Genomic DNA, 18,156 nt, shown 5'->3' with positions numbered 1-18,156 from the left:
AAAATACCAGCAGCATACCTGCTCCTCACATTAAAGTCACTATATTTTTAACATGAATCACCACATTCTTCACAATCCCTCGCATTTTATTAAATTGATTCGTGTTTGCGTTTATCCCTTGAATGACTAAATGAATCAATTTAATAAAACATGGAATCATACATGGTATAAACATTAGAGTAGCAAATGTACACAACAGATAAAATAAAAGCTGTTTTACCCACGGTGTTCCAGGTAACCAGGACCATAAATTGCCATTCCATGTTTGCTATCTGTGATGGGGAAGCGGTATAGAGACCCACGGCCAGCTTGATAATCCCAAAGGTCCCCCACAAACCCAGCAGTGACTTAAATTGAAGGTTTTACTTATAGTCTTTGTTAATAAAACAAACTCATTATTTTCAAAGGGGTCATATGAGTTGGTAGCATTTTGACTCCTTTTAGCTATTATGAGGCTAACATACACATTGAGGAGAAAAAGCCAGCTACCATAGTGAGGTCCGGTATGGCACATTTTTCTGTTTACCCCTGGACCCATTGGGTTGCTGCCAATGGTCGGGTTCGTGTCTTCTTAACAGCAAAAATGGAGGCCAACCCGGTCTTGCCCTCACTTGGACTTATCCTCAGCTTTTCCCTCACTCCCTTTTACTTTTTTTTTTCCTAATTCCTTTGTTCAACTGATTTATGTTTTTATGCAAAAGTCTAAAACCAAAAATCATAGGTATTACAACTTTTTAACATATGTACATACACACAGGGTTCATGTAGATGATTCAGGATCTCACTACTATTGGTGTCACTCGGTCTGTTTTAGTAAGTCCAGTCTTATTTTAGCTCCATTGTATTCGAAGCTTCAGATCTCCAGGTGCTGACTCGATCTTCTAATTGGGTTCACCTGTAACTGGTCCTTTTACCCTGGAAATATGAGTCCATCCTCTTCCAGCAGTTCTTACAGCTGTCTCCGTAGTCAATAATACCAGGAATAGTCCTTCCCATCTAGGAGATAAGCTTTCCTCCTTCCAAGTTTTGATCATTACTTTATCTCCAGGTTGTATTTTGTGTCCTGCAAATCCTAAAGGAGTTGTCTGGGCTAACATTCTTTTTATTCTTAATTTTTTTAGGTTTTTCTCAATAGTTTTAATATATTGTTGAATCCTCATGTCTTCTATTAATGGATGCCCTAGAGGCATACCTTGGGAATATGGCATCCCATATAACATCTCAAAAGGTGACAGGCCTGTCTCTGAATTTGGCATAGTCCTAATATGAAGTAAGGCTAAGGGTGAGCATTTAATCCATGAGAATTTGGTTTCTATCATTAATTTAGGTAACTTGTTTCAAGGTTTGATTCATTCGCTCTACCCGTCTATAACTTTGTGGATGCCATGGAGTGTGATATTCCCAAGTGATGCCCAGAGCTTCTGTAATTAACTTTATAATTTTTGATGTAAAATGAGTACCCTGATCCGAATCAAATACTTTTACAATTCCAAATCATGGTATAATTTGTTCCAATATTATTTTAGCTACTGACTGGGCAGTCGCTCTGGTGGTAGGAAAAGCTTCTATCCAGTGAGTTAATTGATCTACTATTACCAGTAAATATTTGCATCTCCTAACTTTCGGTAGTTCTGTGAAATCTATTTGGATCCTTTCATTCATTGCAGAAATTGTTTTGCTGGTAGAAATACATGACATACGTTCAGTTTTCTCAAACATATTGATTTTAGGGTCATATTCATTAACATTTGTGTCACCAGGTAAAAGATCAGAGTGCCTGCTTTTTATCCATGATGTGCCATTAATGGTACGCACTGAACAGCTATCAAGATCTTTCTTATTGTTTGTGGCTCGAATACTTAACTGGTTTTCATTAATCTCTTTTACACTGTACCTATCACCCAAAAGTTTTGTTTTAGTTCTGGTCTGGTTTGCAGAGTCCTCTGCAATTCTCCTTGTATCCCTATTGTCTAGAAGGATCCACTTCCCATTTACCACAGTGGTCCCCAATTTTTGAATTTCGGTTAACTCCTGAGGGTTATATATCTTTTTCCCATAATCTGCTTCTTGTTTCATTACATATAAACAACCTTTGAATTCAATTCAGTTTGTTCTAGATCAGGTATAATCTTTGTTTATAATTCTATTACTTCAATGCAACTGTGACTTAATTCACCCCTAGGATCTCCATATAAAAATTTGAGTAGGATTTTGAGCACCAGTTACTCTCAGTTCTAATCCTGGTGCTTCCATTAAGATAGTTTCATATTTCAATAGTCGACTATCAGTGAGCCATTTCTCAGCCTTTTGCTGCAGTACCCCACGCACATCATGAGGGGAAAACACTGTGATAATCGCTCCAAAGTCACCTTTCGTGCCTCTTCAATCAGTAAGGCTGCTGCCACTAAAGACTGTAAGTATGTTGGCCAGCCCCTGCTTAAGGGATCTAATAATTTTGAAAAATATCTAACTGGTCTCTTACTTCCAGCCTAATCTTGGGGCAGAACCCCATAAGCAGTTTGATTTGAGGTAGTTATAAATAATTGAAAAGGCTTTTTAACATCCAACAAACTTAACACTGGAGGCTCAGCCAGTGTTCCTTTTAGTTTCTGAAACTTATTTTCATCTCTTCTAACACGCACCTCCTGCGCTTCTCTTAACAATTCCCGTAGACCCTGCTCTTGCCAATCATCGAATTTTTCTAACTTCTTTCTAATATCTCCCCATAATTTGGTCACGAATTAAGTTTTTAATAAAGCCTCCCCCACCGGGGATGCATTCAGGGTCTACTCCCGAATACATTTGTAACTTTTTTTTTTTTTTTTTCCCCTTTTCTCGCTCGCCGCTTTATTCCCCGGCCGGGCTCCTCCAGCAGCGCGGTCAGACCGGAGCGCTCGGCGCAGCCCCCGCGGGGGTGCAGCCGCGGCCGGGCCCCCTCCCTGCGGCACCGCGGGGGGCCGCGTCCTGGCGTGGGGTCGTGCCGCGGTCCTAGGGGCCGCCCGCCGCCGCCAACGCCTTCCCAAACCTCTGCCCCACTATTTTCTAATTGTTTCTGCTTTTCTCGATTACGGGTTCGGCTGCTGGTGGAGGGGAAGGAGCACTAGGTTTTGGTTCCTCATCCAGGAGTTTAAGATACAACCCCTTTGTTTTCTGTGCATAGGCCTCAATCCATAGGCGACAATACCCAGACAATCCCAAAAACTTTCTTAATTCTTTCTTAGTTCCAGGGAGGGGTAATTATCCCTTGAATCCCTTCGGGATTTATTTTTCGTCTCCCTTCTGTAATTAAATGGCCCAAATACTTAACTTCATTTTCTATATATTGGAGTTTGGCCTTTGAGACCCTTAACCCTTGTTTTCCCAGAAAATTAAGGAGTCCATCAGTGGCTATTTTTACCTCAGACCGCTCCTCCCCTGAAAGTAAATTGTCATCCACATACTGTAGTAACATGTCCCCTTAAGGTCGCTTAAATTGTTCCACAGTTTGTTCTAATATCTGCCCAAATAAATTAGGGGATTCTGTAAATCCTTGAGGTAGAACAGTCCACCTCAACTGTTGTTTGCGCCCTGTCTGGGGGTCTTCCCATTCAAAGGCAAATAAATATTTTTTGTTTTTTTAAGGGGGGGTTTTTAGTCCTCCCCTATTACCCTCTTTGACTCACACGATGGGGTTTATATCTACCTCATCTTTCTCTGTCAGAGTATTCATAGTAATAGTCATACACTTTCCTTATAAGTGTGGATTTGTAATCCTAGTCGTATCACCAAATCCCGGCCCAGCAGATTACTGCCTGCCTTTGGGACATATAACAAGTTGTCCCACAACTGTCCCTTTTTTTTTTTTTTTTTTTTAAATACGGAAGCCGTAAACCCTTCCCCTTTTATGCCGGCCACCAACGCCCATTGGTCCGATAGCTCCAACCCCAAGGGAATATAATTAAAGAAGTCTTGCTTGCCCCGGTATCACTCCCGGGGTCCCACCCTCCAATTTATCAAGGGCTCTTCGTGGGATTTATAGCTAAAGAACCCCTGACTCCTCTATTCTGTCTTCAAAGTTCATGATTGGAATTACTTTAACTCTGGGCATTCTCTCTCAAAATGCCCCAGCCTCCCACAACGATAGCTTCTGGAGGCTTTTCATCCCCAGTTTCTTCCCACTCCTCCTGTTCCACCTTTAAGGTAAAAAGGTGTTCAGTCCTTTGTTGGACCCAACAGGAGGTGTAGTCAGACTCCTCTTGTGAAAAAGGGGTCTTTGAACTCTTGACATAACCAGTTCTTAGTTGACCCATATTTTGGCCAAAAAGCCTTACGTCCCAGAATGGGCTCCTTTGTCCACACAAAAACACAATAATGTGTCATTTTCTTTTTGTCCTTCCCCTTGTATTCGGAACGTTCCTTCATCATAACAACATTCTCCCCAATGGACTGTACGGGGGAATGTTTTCAGGGACCTTCCCTGAATTCCCGCTAAGCTTAGTCTTTTTGTTCCCCATTTTTTTTTTTTTCCCGAGACTTCTGGTCGTTTTCCTCGCGGCACAGCAGAGCCGCCACTGCGGACTCTGCCCTCAGCCCGTACTGACGTACGGCTCACTCGCTCCCACCCACCAGAATCTCCCAGACCACCAAGGCAGTACTTAACAGTCCAATTTTCTTACCTTGGTCCGTGCACAGAGTTGCCTGGTCTAACAGCGCTTTCCAAAGTTCCTCTTTTTTTTTTTTTTTTTTTTTTTTTTTTTATCCTTTTGCCCCCAGTGGTTCACAAGGCCTGTCTATATTATCAGTCTCAGGGTCTCAGTCGGTCCCCGTGGAGTCACCGTCGATGATTCGCGAGACCGTTGAAATCAACAGGGCGCGCCTCCTCGCCCTCAACGGCGGAGACTCCCAGGCGACGACTTCGATCCCGGACGAGCCCCCAAATTGTGAGAAACGCTCAGTTGCCAATTATCCATAGCTCAGACAGGATGCGGTGTGAAGCACTCTTTATTACGTTCTTGCAAGACCGGGTGCCCCCATCAAGTGGACGCACCTACCAGCCATCATGCAATGGTTTATATCCCTTTCTCCCAACCGCCAGTTCCCTCTCCTGATTCCTCATTGGCTGAGTACTACAGGGTGTACAGACTTCCCGAACCACCTACTGATACGCCCCTTCATGTATGTGTTCATACGTCGCATGTTCATGGAAATGAACCTTGGCTTTCTCCAGGGCGGAGAAGTTAATATGCATGAGCTCATCACGCAAGCGTACTAAGATGGAAAAGTTTGCCCCAAGTCTTTCGGTATCTGCATCCATCTAAAGCCTGTTCCAAGTACTGGGTCATCACAGTTGACAAAAAGACCACTTGCCTTCTAGCCCTAGGCCAGGGATTTCAATGGTTGTGAATTGCTCTTGTTGATTGCTTTGGTGAATCGCTCCTGCCCTTCCCATCAGGCTTATTATGCGAAAACAACATTCTTTCCCTTACAAGTTTCGATTTGTGGTGAATCTGATTCCTGTATTGGATGTTCTCTGCTATGCTATTTTTATCAATCTGATATGTCAAATTTCATGGATATCAAAAATCCATCCTGATCTGTTTAAACTGCAGAAAGGAAAACCAAACAATGCCTAATATGCTTCCTTGGCACATGATAAAAAGTAAAAAGCTGACTTCCATTGTAACTGTCATGTTTTTATCTGTTGAATATCACTGCCTTTATTTTTTAAAACTGCATTGATCCTATCCCACGGCAAATTTAATATCAGAGATCTTAGAGATCTTAGAGATTTGAGTATTTGAGACATGGTCTAAGAACAAGGCTAGCAGTAAAACTGCATATCTGTATTATTTTAAAAAATCAGATTTCATTTATATCACTGAAGTAATTAGATGAAGCTTAACAGAAAAAAAATGAATAATGTTTGACATTTCTGTAACTTTTACCATCCCCGAAATGTCTTGTAAAACCAGCCATGGAGGATCCACTTTATACATCAGTTAGCTGAGACCACCTCTCAAACAAAATGCAACAGCTGTTTAACTACACCATGCAATACCACCCAGCAGGTTAACGGATACTACCCAGTTGAAACTGTCAGAACTCTAAGCAGGGTGCTGTTATCTGAACTGGAATTTGACCAGGATGTGAAAGTTTACTTACTGCTTTTTACACAACAATTGTTGTATGCTGATCAAGAAACAGGACGTTTCCAATGAAGAGTATCATTAATGGCCTCTATTCAATGGTAAAGCCAGAGCTGTAAGAACAAAACTGCCCCAGGACAGAAAATCTCCGGGGGGGGTGGGGGTGGGGGGGTGTGTCCAATCTGCAAGGTTAACTGCCTTCAGGCAGTTGTTTTTTGGAGTACAGCACTGATTTTGAACTGGGCTAAAATTTTCTAGGTTAAGACAGAACTAACTTACTGTGACCAAGTCATGCTGAGATGCAGAATTAAACGCTCAAAACCAAACCATTTATTGAAAAAGTCAATTTGACATTATAAAGAAAAGGAAAAAAATCTATCCGTTACTGTTTTCTTTTGACTATGTAATATTATTTCTAGTAAAATTTTGGCTTCTTTTAAGTATTTTTGTATTTTATGGGGTTTAGGATGTTAAAGATTATCGGTCCATTTCACTTTACTAAAATACTGGAAAAAAAAATCATTAAAACTTTTCAGTGATTCTAAGTAAAACCCAGTACTTTCATTCTACCGGAAGTTTTGGGATGTCTATTGTTTGCTCCAATTCAGAAATTCTCAAATGTTAAAACATTGGACCTTGCTGCAGAACGGAATTTCTAAGTAGATCTAATGTTAAGTACAAGCCTGAATTTTAGGCAAGTTTCAATCATCTGTTAATGTCACTTGAATGAACAAATGCTTTTACCTGTGAAGATAGACTCTTCTCCATTGTCTATACAATTCATTTACAAGAAGTTAATTGCTTGCCAATCATAAGTGATTTACGAATCCATTTACCTCACTGTGACTGACCTTCGATTAATAAAAGATTAAAACAATATAAAAAGCTGTCTTATTTCTGTCCCCAAAGAGTTTCATAGAGGCCTTATTTCCAAGTACAGATCCTATCTAGACTTGCGTATTTTACAAAATTTTCTGATACCACACAATTCAGTGGCTTAAAAAATCTACGATATATAAGTATCTTGCAGGTATCCTGCTTAGTGTCAATTTTCCTCACTCACCATTTGTTACATAAAAGCTGTCTAGCTACAGCAACCCTTGTGCTTGACCTCTGTCACAAACATCTGTGAATTACTCCAACTGCTTATAAAAATAAATAAATAAATAAATAAAAATAAACCCACTAGCACTCATTTATGAATTAAATTTCACTAACTAGTTTGTAAACTTGAATAACTTGTATGCTTCATGTCTTAGGCTGAAACAAGAAGCCAAGTAGATGGGGGAAGGGAGCAGAGAGTGATGTGCATTTAAAAACAGCTGTATAGACTACTTTTCTTTTTTTTTAAGGAAATCCTTTGTTCAGTATGTGACTCTTTGTCACATGATAGAACCTAATTATTTAGATATGAAACCGACTCCATGGCTATTTGGTCACTAATGAATGGGGAACAAGGCCTTCTTTTGCTTTCCTGTAAATTCTGACCCTCTTTTGTTTGTTTGTTTGGTCCCTTTAAAATCCACCTATCACTTCTACTTTTTATTTCACACCCTCTGTCACTGGAAATGGGGCCACATTTTTTCCCAGTGAATAATATCAGCAACAGAAGAAACTCAAATTTAGAAAGCCAGAGACATAAAATGACAGTCACTCCTTGCAACAGGACAGTGTAGTTTCTGATTTATTTGGGGACCAGGTGAAAATTAGTTAGCTGGGACCGGCCAAATTCATGCCAAATCCAAGTCCAGAGAACAAGGGAGTCAGATCTTAAGACAAGCTCCACCTCACCCTGCCCTAGCTCATGACATTCAGATTGGTATCTGTAACTAGATTAAGTTCATACACACAATTCAGGATGGAGCAGAGGTGGTGTAATTTGGATCTGGGCCCATCTGTAATAGACAACTTACTAAAAAAAAACCAAGAACAAAACCCCGAAAACAGTTGATACAGCCAGCATGAAAACATGTTTAAGCTTTCTTCAAATAGATGATCAAACACTGAACTCTTTCAATTACTTTATTCCTCTGTTTACATTCCACAAAACCTGGAAGAAAGAACACATTAACTTAAAAGAACACTGAAATGGGAGTAGTTCATATTTTCTATGTAGTCCTTCAATTTCTGAGCTATGATTTCTTCTTCTGTGCAGTGGTGATGGTTAGGAGAGAACAATGCGTACCTCAAAACCAAGTAAGAATTTTATCTTTACATCAGTGTTTGTTATAAACTTGCCTATTTTCCACATACAAAAAATAAACTATATATACTAAACAGTCCTGAAGAGTAGAAAATTAAAAGGTTAAATACTTAGCAGAACAAATTGCCAATTTCCCCCTCATCCATACACATGTTGGTAATTATTTTTCTCAGCAGCATTATGCAGTTTGTGACTCTGATGACTCTTAAAGGCAAATGTTTTTGGACTCTCCTAATTGTTGCTGGTTATACATCTACTTTTCAAATTCAGCAGTGATCAAAGACACATACAAGCAAATCCCTATGTGGATTACATTTAAACCTATTATTAGGACTGAAATAGAAAACAAACACCACTTCCACAAGTTAAGTTTGTTTCATTTACCTTTCAACACTCTTCACAGACAGGTTCACCCCTTTGGGATGGCAGGCTGCGTCAGTCCCAAGTGCAACTGCAGCCACTGTCACACATATGTTCCTCCCCAGACTCATCAAGAAGACATTTACATGGCAGCATCAAAACAGCAGGCAGGTCATGTACACAGAAACAAAAGCTCCAATATATTTGATGTAGCTCTCCAGTTGACCCGGATCTCCCCTTCATATGTAAACAGGGGACAAAAGAAATCCACTTTTTAACTCTGAATTTTAACAGTATGCTCTGTTTTTTAAAAATCTTCTTGCAAGTTTGTTCAGCTAGTTTCAGAAAAGATTGGTTTTGTAGCTTCCAAATATGCAAAGCCAAAATCAAACTTGACAGGAGTCTTTATATTAAGTAAATATGAACTGTAGGTGTAACTAATTTTAAGATATATAACAGAACATTTAATGATATTGTTCTCAGAATTTGATTTCTCCAGTTCAGCTTGAATTTGGCAAAACTGTACTTGCTGATCACAAATTATGATATTTAAGATACACTTGCAATTCACTCAAGGCTATTTATTTCATCTTCTATTTCTACATTTTTTGTTTGCTCACGTGAAACTCCCTAATGCTCAGCCAGCTGCAGATTCTCTAGCACATGTGTTCATCTTTGCTCCTCCTATTTCTCCTGTTCCTTCATACCTTTTCTTGTGTTCACATTTCTCATACCCAGCCATGGGCCAAGGGACAAACCTTTTAGAAAGGAGCACAGAGACAAACACCAAAATAAAGGTGTGGTAAGACAGACTATTATTGCAAATTTCTTAAATTCAGGAAAATATAAAGCCCTTGCATTTTTTTATTCATAGATTACTTCAGCATTTGTGTACTTCCTTTAGTGTTCTTACTTGCTATATGAAGCTGCTTCCTTAGGGTATTTAAGGATCTATTGCTAAAGTTTTTCTCTTCTAGAAGTAACATCATTCTGTTCTCTTAGTATATTCAGAATGTGATAGAATCCAATAGACTTGTTGACATATTTTTTAATTTAAATCTTTTTTACTATGAAGCTGTGTGAGAGAACATACTGTTACAGTTTTTGAAGCAAGGATACAAGCCTAAGAGAGTGCATCCAGGCAGTGTCAAGCTAGATGATACTGAAAATGGATGAAAAAACTGGTTCACTCAAGTTTTCTTCATCGTGTGCTGGGTTAGAGGTGGCTGCTGAGCAGATCTTGAAGGAAGTTTAAAAAGTATTGATTAAATATAGATCAGTGGCATTCCATAAGCAAAAACTGAGTACATCTGAAGTAGTGACTTAAATGTTCACATGCTGGCCAAAAGTCTCTGTCTGCCTCTTTAATGGTCTCAAATAAAGGAAGTTTACAATTTTAGCACGCGCTTCCCTGAAAATAAAAATGATTAGGTATAAGTATGCAGTGTCTGGAAGATAAAAAGAACAGTACAGAGTAAGAAAGCAAGTGTTTATGTGCTTGATACAGTGTAGTTACAGTGTATTACACAGAGCACACAGCTGCCTTGCCAAATTCAGATAGGATATAAATAGTGGTATTAAATGTTGGTGAAATTGTAAGTGGATACGTATCAGTCTACTTACAAGTAGTAATCCCTCTGCTGGCATTTAATATCATCACCTTCAGCGATCATTCTACCATCATGGACTTTTTTATATTCCATCATGGAGAATTTTTGGTTAGAAATCTGACTATTGTGAACCAGCTTTTGTATTACTAAGCATTCACGTTTGTCAAGACTACACTCTTCTCATTTCTATATATGCTCTTCCCTTGTCTAGCCTACTTCTGGCTTTGTCTACTCAATACCTGATACTCTGTCCTCTCTTCAGACACCAATTCCTTGTCTGCTTTGTTAAATACCCATTCAAGTACTGACTCAAAGAACCTTAGTTACCTTCTCTGCTGCCACATATCCTGAATTTAGGAAAATCATCCTCCACTGATACTCAGTATTCCCTGCTTCTGGATCACTATGTTGTCAGTGTGCTCCTCTGTCATGCTGGCTGATGACCTGTGTGGATGAAAATATCCAGTGCGTTAACTGAAGTAGAATCGTAAGGATGAAGTGAACAAAGCTGCACAATCCAAAGAAGTAATTTTATTTTGTAAATTCAAATGCAAATTGTTCTTTACAAGGGTTTGAAATTCCAACTTCCACATTCAAGTTCCCAAATGGTGTAGTGGTGTAACATTTTAATGATTATCCCTTGAAGCCATTCACAAAACACATTGACTGAACCATCATTAGTTGCTTTCCTAGCAGCATAAACCTATATGATCAATACATTTCCTGACTTTGTTCAAAGGCAAACTGTAATGATTCTATTGCTCACAGAATCATACCCAAACACTTTGATGCCTCCCTGAGTTTGATAAATGCAACCCCTTTTTAAGCCTCTGAATAGTACACCACATACCTATCCATCATCCTGAAATGACCCCATCATTACAGTACAGCTCTGAGACTGCAGATCCATTCATCAAATATCTTTCTTTGACCATAATGGTAAATTCCAAGTTCATATTCATTTGTAAAGTTTCATATCATTCTTTTCTTCACTGCGAGCAGCAGACATCGTATCTGTGAAAGAATTAGGAACAGCAGCATCACAAATACAATCAATACATTTCACGAAGGAGCTTAATTAGAATTTGTTAGTACCACACATGTTCTCATTTTTTAACAGATCATGAGACAGTTCTTATCTAATGGGGCAGAGGGAGAGGCTCTACTCATACTGTCTTCCCTCCAGTAGGTAGCTGCCATGGGCTAATTACCAAACTTTTCCCAGTTTCCTCAGTGGTATTTCCTCTAAGCAGTCCCATACACTCAGAAATTCCCCAAATCTGTCTTGTTATTTGAAAAAATACCAAGCAAACATAAAGAGTCATACACCTTTATTACAGCTATGAGTAACTGCAGATTTCCTTGCAGCCTGGCTGGGGAAAAAAAAAAAATCTGGGAAGGTTTTTACAGAATGGAAAAGTTAAATTTGAAATGGATGGAATCCTTTTAAGTGACCTTCGACTGATGCCGTAATGCTCTTTGTCACAACTGCTTCTGCTGTGCAGCAAGTATTAGAGAGCCAATAAGAGGCTAATGAAAAAAACAGGCTATTTTTGAGTGTGCCATAAATACAATAACTTTACTTAATTAATAAAAATAGAATATAAGCTAACTTCATGCTTAATGGTCTAGCTACAGAGATTGTTCATAAATTCAATTACCTGGGATCAAATTTATCCAATCAGAAACTGTCCAATAGAAACTGGAAAAATCTGAAGAATAGTTGATCCACCCATGGCTTCCCTTACAAAAGCCTGAAAAAAAAACATTTCACCTCAAAAAATAGAAAGATTTGACTGGTGAAATGCTTAATTTTTCACTGTAGCAACTTATGAATGTGAATTCTGTGAAATTATTGATAGTGACAGGAAGAAAATTGAAGCTTTTGAGATGTGGTGCAAGCGAAGACCCTTGCATATCTCCTGGGCAGAAAAGATGATAAATGCTCATATTAAATATATTATTGGAGAAAAGTAGACTTGGCTGTCAGAAATGAATAGGTATAAATGTATGTGCTTTGGACACATCAGGAGTAGAGATGGAAATAACCTTGAGAATGTAATTATGGAGTGAATGGTGACAAGTCATCGTAAAAGAGAGCAGCTAGAAAGGAGGTGGATAGATGGCACGCAGTAGGCTGCTGTGACTTCAGTTTCTGAATGCTCAAAACTAGCAATAGATCAAGGAGGCTTCTAAAAATTCTCCTATGAAATCACCAATATGCAGGTGCCAATAAATTGATTTTGCTTTACTTGCAAGCAAAGGAAACAAGTGCAATTGTTCAGTCAATACAGTATTTTGTAAATTACAAGTGTATTCGCTAGGATACACTTTTTCACAATGGCTTAAATATACTGACAATGATAATTCTTGTCATTTCTGAACATGCCTTGATACCACAAAAGTCTGGTGGCAAGTATAACTGCCCTATTTCCAAGTATGACTCAAAATAAGGACAGTTTCAGACAGCACAGGAGAAAGTTATGCTGTCTGAAACCAGAGCAAAATAATATTTAGATATGGCTAGGGATCAGTTTCAAAGGAGTATATAATCCATACATATTTGGTCCTTCCCTTTATTCAGAACATGAAAAATCAGCAAGTTGTGGAACTCGCTTCTCTTTTCCAAGGAAGCCCTTTGTGTCTCCAGCTGACCATCTTCATGAGATAATACACACAAGTCCTCCTCCACCCTTTCATGGATTTGCTTTGTCAGTGTAGTTCATGGAAGACACATGTAAGTCTTCAGGACAAAACACGCTTCTTGGTCTCTTCTTAGATGAGAGTAATTTCACTGCACATACTCTCTGGAATGGGATACCTTTTGGAGCTCTTTCATTATGGCAACCCACATTGTGAAGAAACCCACCTTTGACTCAGGTGAGTGTAACCACTCTTCTCAATTTACAGCAGATGTAAAAAACACCAATTCTTTTATAAAAATAGGTAGTTAAAACAATTAGGTGCTGTTATCAAAGATATGCTACACTACAAAGTTTAATTAGAAACCTCAGAGATATCTCTGAAGATCCAATGAAGCAAACATATAAAACTATAATTTTAACTGGAGGAGCTGTGTGCAACTGCATGTGTGAGAGAATCAACAGATGGACAAAGAGGAAAGATGACTGGAAACATGGACTAATATCAAAGTCAGAAAGCTAAGAGAGAAAGCTTCTGTGCAAAACTGAGGGCAAAAAATTATTTTCCAGGGTTTGATTTTTACTGAGTTCAGAGAACTGCTGTATTGCAGGAAAAAATGTGTATCATTGAAAAAATAAGTAGGCTTTCATAAGGGGGGGAAGCATTCATGATTAGGAAGAAACCTGCCAGAAAGCAACCTGCTAGATGTCAAAAACTGGCTAAATGCTAGAGTTGAAAACAAGTAATCAAGCTTTTTTTTTTTTTCCTTCCCCTCTTGACCTATTTGACTGTGACTTAAAAAATTCAATAGTGGAGGACCACACTCCACCACCTGGTTCTGCAAAGCAGAAGCTTTCAAGAGCACAGCTATTATTAGGAAGACAAGTGTTTTCCTAACCCACCAGATAGGATTTCTTACTTGTCTGCCCAGCCGACTGACAGATATGACTTATTCTGCAGTTCATGACACACTGCTGTCTTGATACGACTATTTAGTTCTTGATCATTATTACTACCCTTACTGTACTAACAAAGACCTGAGGACAACCGTTAAGCTGTTCCTGGAAAGATATGCACATAGCTTAATTTAATCAACATGAATTAAGGGATTTTCTGTGCTTAAAGTAATCACTCCATACTCTCTTCTGTTTCACCTGAAAGATGTTTTGTTCTGAAAACCCTGTGCTGCGTTACTTCCCCTACCAGTAAATTCTTCTTTTCTTGGTACTTTACTCTCCTGACGTGATACAGAGAAAGAAGCACCCCACACGACTGTCCCACAAGAGTGTTCAGCACCCTTTATTTCAGTCTGCTTATAAATTACACTTGCAATGGCAGTCTAAAATATATTAATAAACAAATAAACAACAGATTGGAGTAAATACATTCCAATAAAAATAATAGGAGTAGAAGTAAATAAATTCCAACATAAATTTGTCCAGGTAGGCACTCAATAAAATCTGGGTAAAGACGAAAGGATTGGGTCTTATTATTAGACAGAGCCATCCATTAGAACCCAAGGGATCATGTGAACCTGGCTACAGCTGTACAAGAAGCAGAGTCCAAGTCAGATCTCAGCTGTCTGCTGAAATTAGAAGGGTGAAGGTCAAACAAGCAAAGGCAACAAACCAGACACTAGCAGCCGTAATCATATCTGCAAGCAGATTTCAGGACTATTCAGATTAAGAGTACACAGGTCAGATTATCTGAAGCTTTTATGTTTGCACATTCTGAAAATACCATGCATATATTCACACTAATTGGCAGCTAAGTGTTCATTCATACCTCCCTTAATTGGGTGTGATATCAGAACCACAGGCTTTGTTTTAGCCCTTTAGAATTTCAAATGGTGCAGAAGTACGAATCCCTGCAGCTTCTCAGAGAAATGATGGGCCATTGCCTAATCATCCCATGTTTACAGAATTGCACCTACTCCTCTCTCAACCACTCTGCTGATCGGGATTTGTCTAAGACTCATTCAAAACACCATATATCTGACTAACAGCATCTAAATTAATGGCTATCCTAGGAGCACTCTGACAGTTTTACACTAGTATGCTGGCAAAATACTCCTGCTCAGTGGACCTAGGGTATGTCAGCAAGGTTGTGTTGATACCAGAACCTACAGTCAGACAGCAAATTATTCCAGGAGCAGAACAGTGTACCAGTAGCAACTGCACCTGCATTTAATAGCTAAGGACTCCAACAACATTGACACTGAAAGGTGGTCAGAATTCTCATACTGCTGACTAACCATTACCTGTGAAAGCAGAAATCCAGTGTGAACTTCTAGATGTTCAGCTTCCTACTGAAGTATTTCAGGACTTTTTCTATGTTGTATTACGGATATGAAATCCTGAGAATTAAAAATCTTTGAACATTACTCCACAATAATTGCTAACTTCACTATCTAAAGTCTGCAAGAAGATAGATATCTTGGTCCACAACCAAGAATACTCCAGTGTAGGGCTTCACAACCAACTTGCTCAAGATGAAGTAAAATTTTAATTAAATGAGCAAACTTTGCCTGGCACTTTCAAATGAAATCTTTGAACTACTACATCTAACTACATGTTAGTTACAGTTGTACACATGCCTTAGAATGCAAGAGTTTATCTTATTCTTCAGTGGAAAATAAAAGTGACTGGAAGTGCATACTAGAGGCTCTGCACTGTGTTTGTCCTTGGACTAAAAACAAGTTGTGGGAACACAGCCCTCTACCTTTTAATTCTTATTCCTACTTCATGACCTGTTGTATAAATATTTCTAGGTAAAGATGGTGTAGCTTCATGAAAAAGTTGTAATCACGAGATTACAAGAAAACATTATGACATTGTAGGTCACATTAATGATACACATAAAATACTGCTTTTCAGTAATAAGAAAATAATACTTGAAAATAAACATCAAAACCCAGGAAGTTCTGAGACTTAGTTGAAATTTCTAGAATATAACACCCGTAATACTACTGTTATGCCCAAAGAGAAGCCTGCCTAACATCTTCCTAGCTTTATGCTTTGGTAATAAAAAAACCTCAGCAAAGGTCACTTTAAATTTGTTTCTTGCATCATTTTTACTAACTTGCATTCTTTTTCTATTTAAGACAGCCCATAGAGGTTTTTGATACATACTTTCTTTTTTTTAGTTACAGAATAATCTTCTAGGATTTGTTTCTGATTTATTGTATTAATACAAGTATATTAAAAATAAGGAATCTACACCAAATTAATTGTTTGTATTAGTCATTTGATTTGGGAAGCAAAGTACCTAATGTAATAAACATAAGGGTAGAAAAACCAGATTTGTTAAAGGTATAATACTTCTGACAGTACATATTATTTTATTGACAACAAGTAAGAGTTGATAGCTAGTCTGAGTACTTCAGCTCTAAGGCAAATCTAAATGGCCACTGAAGTTTGGATTAGGAAAAAGATTAAATGCTTGGTGTTGGCTTTGTTTATTAAATCAGTACAACCTTGTTAAAACTGAATCATGTATCCCACTCTTAAGGTCACCTGTCTGTTGTGAATGCCCCAATCCACCGATCCTTAAGTCTGGAGAGAATCATTTTATCTAAACCTGGACTCACAGCCAGATTTAAACGCCTTGTCTGGCAGCACCCTTCTAGATTTCTAAATCAGTGTGTGAGATCTCCTAAGTGTTCCTGGCAACTCTCAGTCATTTTCACTATAACACTTCTGAGCTGGTTTCACAGAAGCTATGGGCATTCAAGGCTTTAACTCCCCTAAGACAACAGTGCAGGGAGACAAGGAACACAGGAGTAGGAGAGCAGTTTCCTATTCACATGCTGTTACACCAGAAGTACCCGAGAGCTCCTCAGTCTTTATATGTTTTCCTTCCACACCTTGCACATCTGGATTTTGGCATACTTCACCATAATCCTACTTACTTATTCCCTTCCCATCCCCTTGCCCTCCTGCATCTCTCCTGTGTGACTGGTAGGCCACACCAGCGCCTCTGCTGTGCCCAGCAAGGCCCCTGTGACACACACGCAGCCCCTGTGGAGAAACCCATCCTTCCACGCAGACCGGTCCCAGCCGCCCGTCTTTGATCTGCTCTACAGAAAATTCATTAGAGATTTTCAAAACTGAGATGAATGATAATTTTAGCTGGTTCAGGTAACCAAGAATAGTCAGCTGAAGACCCTAAATTAGTCTTAATCAATTAGAAGTCATCTTTCAGTTGCCACGCACCTTCTCTGCACAGGGCAGGCATCTGGAAAACACCTTCTAGCCACCCATACTTCAGACATGCAGGGCACATAATGCAGATTCAAAACAGACAGATATATCCCACTTTGCTACTGACTTTCCAGACATACCCCATCTCTTGGAAATATGAAAGAATATTAAATTATAAAGACATTTTGCATGGAAGGATTTCCTGCGTTGGCTGGCAAGGGCTCCTTCGGTCTGTGTGTTCAAGTTTCTTCTGAAGATTTATAACTAAATTAATGCTGGAGAAAATCATTTGCCAACAACGAGGAAGAAGAATTTGGACGTCAATGCGTGGATGCTGCTCTTGCCGCCCGCCCGCCCGGAGGAGGGCTATTTGCTCCTACCCGCCACAGCACTCTCCGTGCCACCCCACGCACCGTTGTCCTCTGTTTTCTTATGTCTCACGCCCGCTCAGGCCTCACGACCGTCACCGGCTGCCCGAGGGACCGGCCAGACAAGCCCGCGCGGCCATGAGCGGCCCAGCTCCGTGAGGAAGCACAAACATGCCTCTCCCCCTCCCGCACACGGCGCTGCCGCCCTGCAGCCGGCAACCCGCGGCCCCCTCCCCGGCAACCCCGGGAGCCGGCCCCACGCCGCCCAGGCCTCGGCCTCGGAGCCGGCCGCTGCCCCCCCGCCGCCCAGGAGGAGAGCCCCACGGGGTCGGGGCTCGGCTGGAGAGGGGCCCTCAGGGCCGCGGCCCGGCCGCTCCGGCGATTTTGGCGCCAAGGGGGAGGCAGCGCTGCGGCGGCCGTGCCCGGTACTGCCCGCCGCCGCCGCCCTGCGCGGGGCTCGGCGGGGTAGGAGACTTACTGGCCGGCCTCGCCCCTGCCCCGCGGCTGGGGCTGGGGGATCCTGGCTGGGCGGCGCTGCGGGCCCGGCCCCAGGCCCGAGGGCGGGCGGGCAGGGGGAGGGGGGCGGCGCGGAGCCTCCTCCCGGGCTGTCCTTCCCCGGCCGGACGGAGAGCGGCACTGTGTCCC

General features: G+C 40.4%; 1 long non-coding RNA gene across 2 annotated transcripts; it reads right to left on the bottom strand.

The window, feature by feature from the left end:
- Nucleotides 1-8,129: 8,129 nt before the first annotated feature.
- On the bottom strand, nt 8,130-18,125 carry LOC141942556 (uncharacterized). Of its 2 annotated transcripts, XR_012628660.1 has the most exons (5): nt 17,990-18,084; nt 11,960-12,052; nt 11,149-11,312; nt 10,626-10,742; nt 8,130-10,099 (listed from the first exon to the last, which is right to left on the bottom strand). It is a non-coding gene; the product is annotated as an uncharacterized LOC141942556 (long non-coding RNA). The 2 variants fall into 2 exon arrangements; XR_012628661.1 differs by lacking the exon at nt 11,960-12,052 and having other exon boundaries at nt 17,990-18,125.
- Nucleotides 18,126-18,156: the final 31 nt, after the last annotated feature.

The sequence above is a fragment of the Strix uralensis genome, chromosome 4, assembly GCF_047716275.1.
Source record: "Strix uralensis isolate ZFMK-TIS-50842 chromosome 4, bStrUra1, whole genome shotgun sequence".
NCBI lineage: Eukaryota > Metazoa > Chordata > Aves > Strigiformes > Strigidae > Strix > Strix uralensis.
Note: the sequence above shows the minus strand (reverse complement) of the source record. Positions and strands in the feature narration are given on the sequence as shown.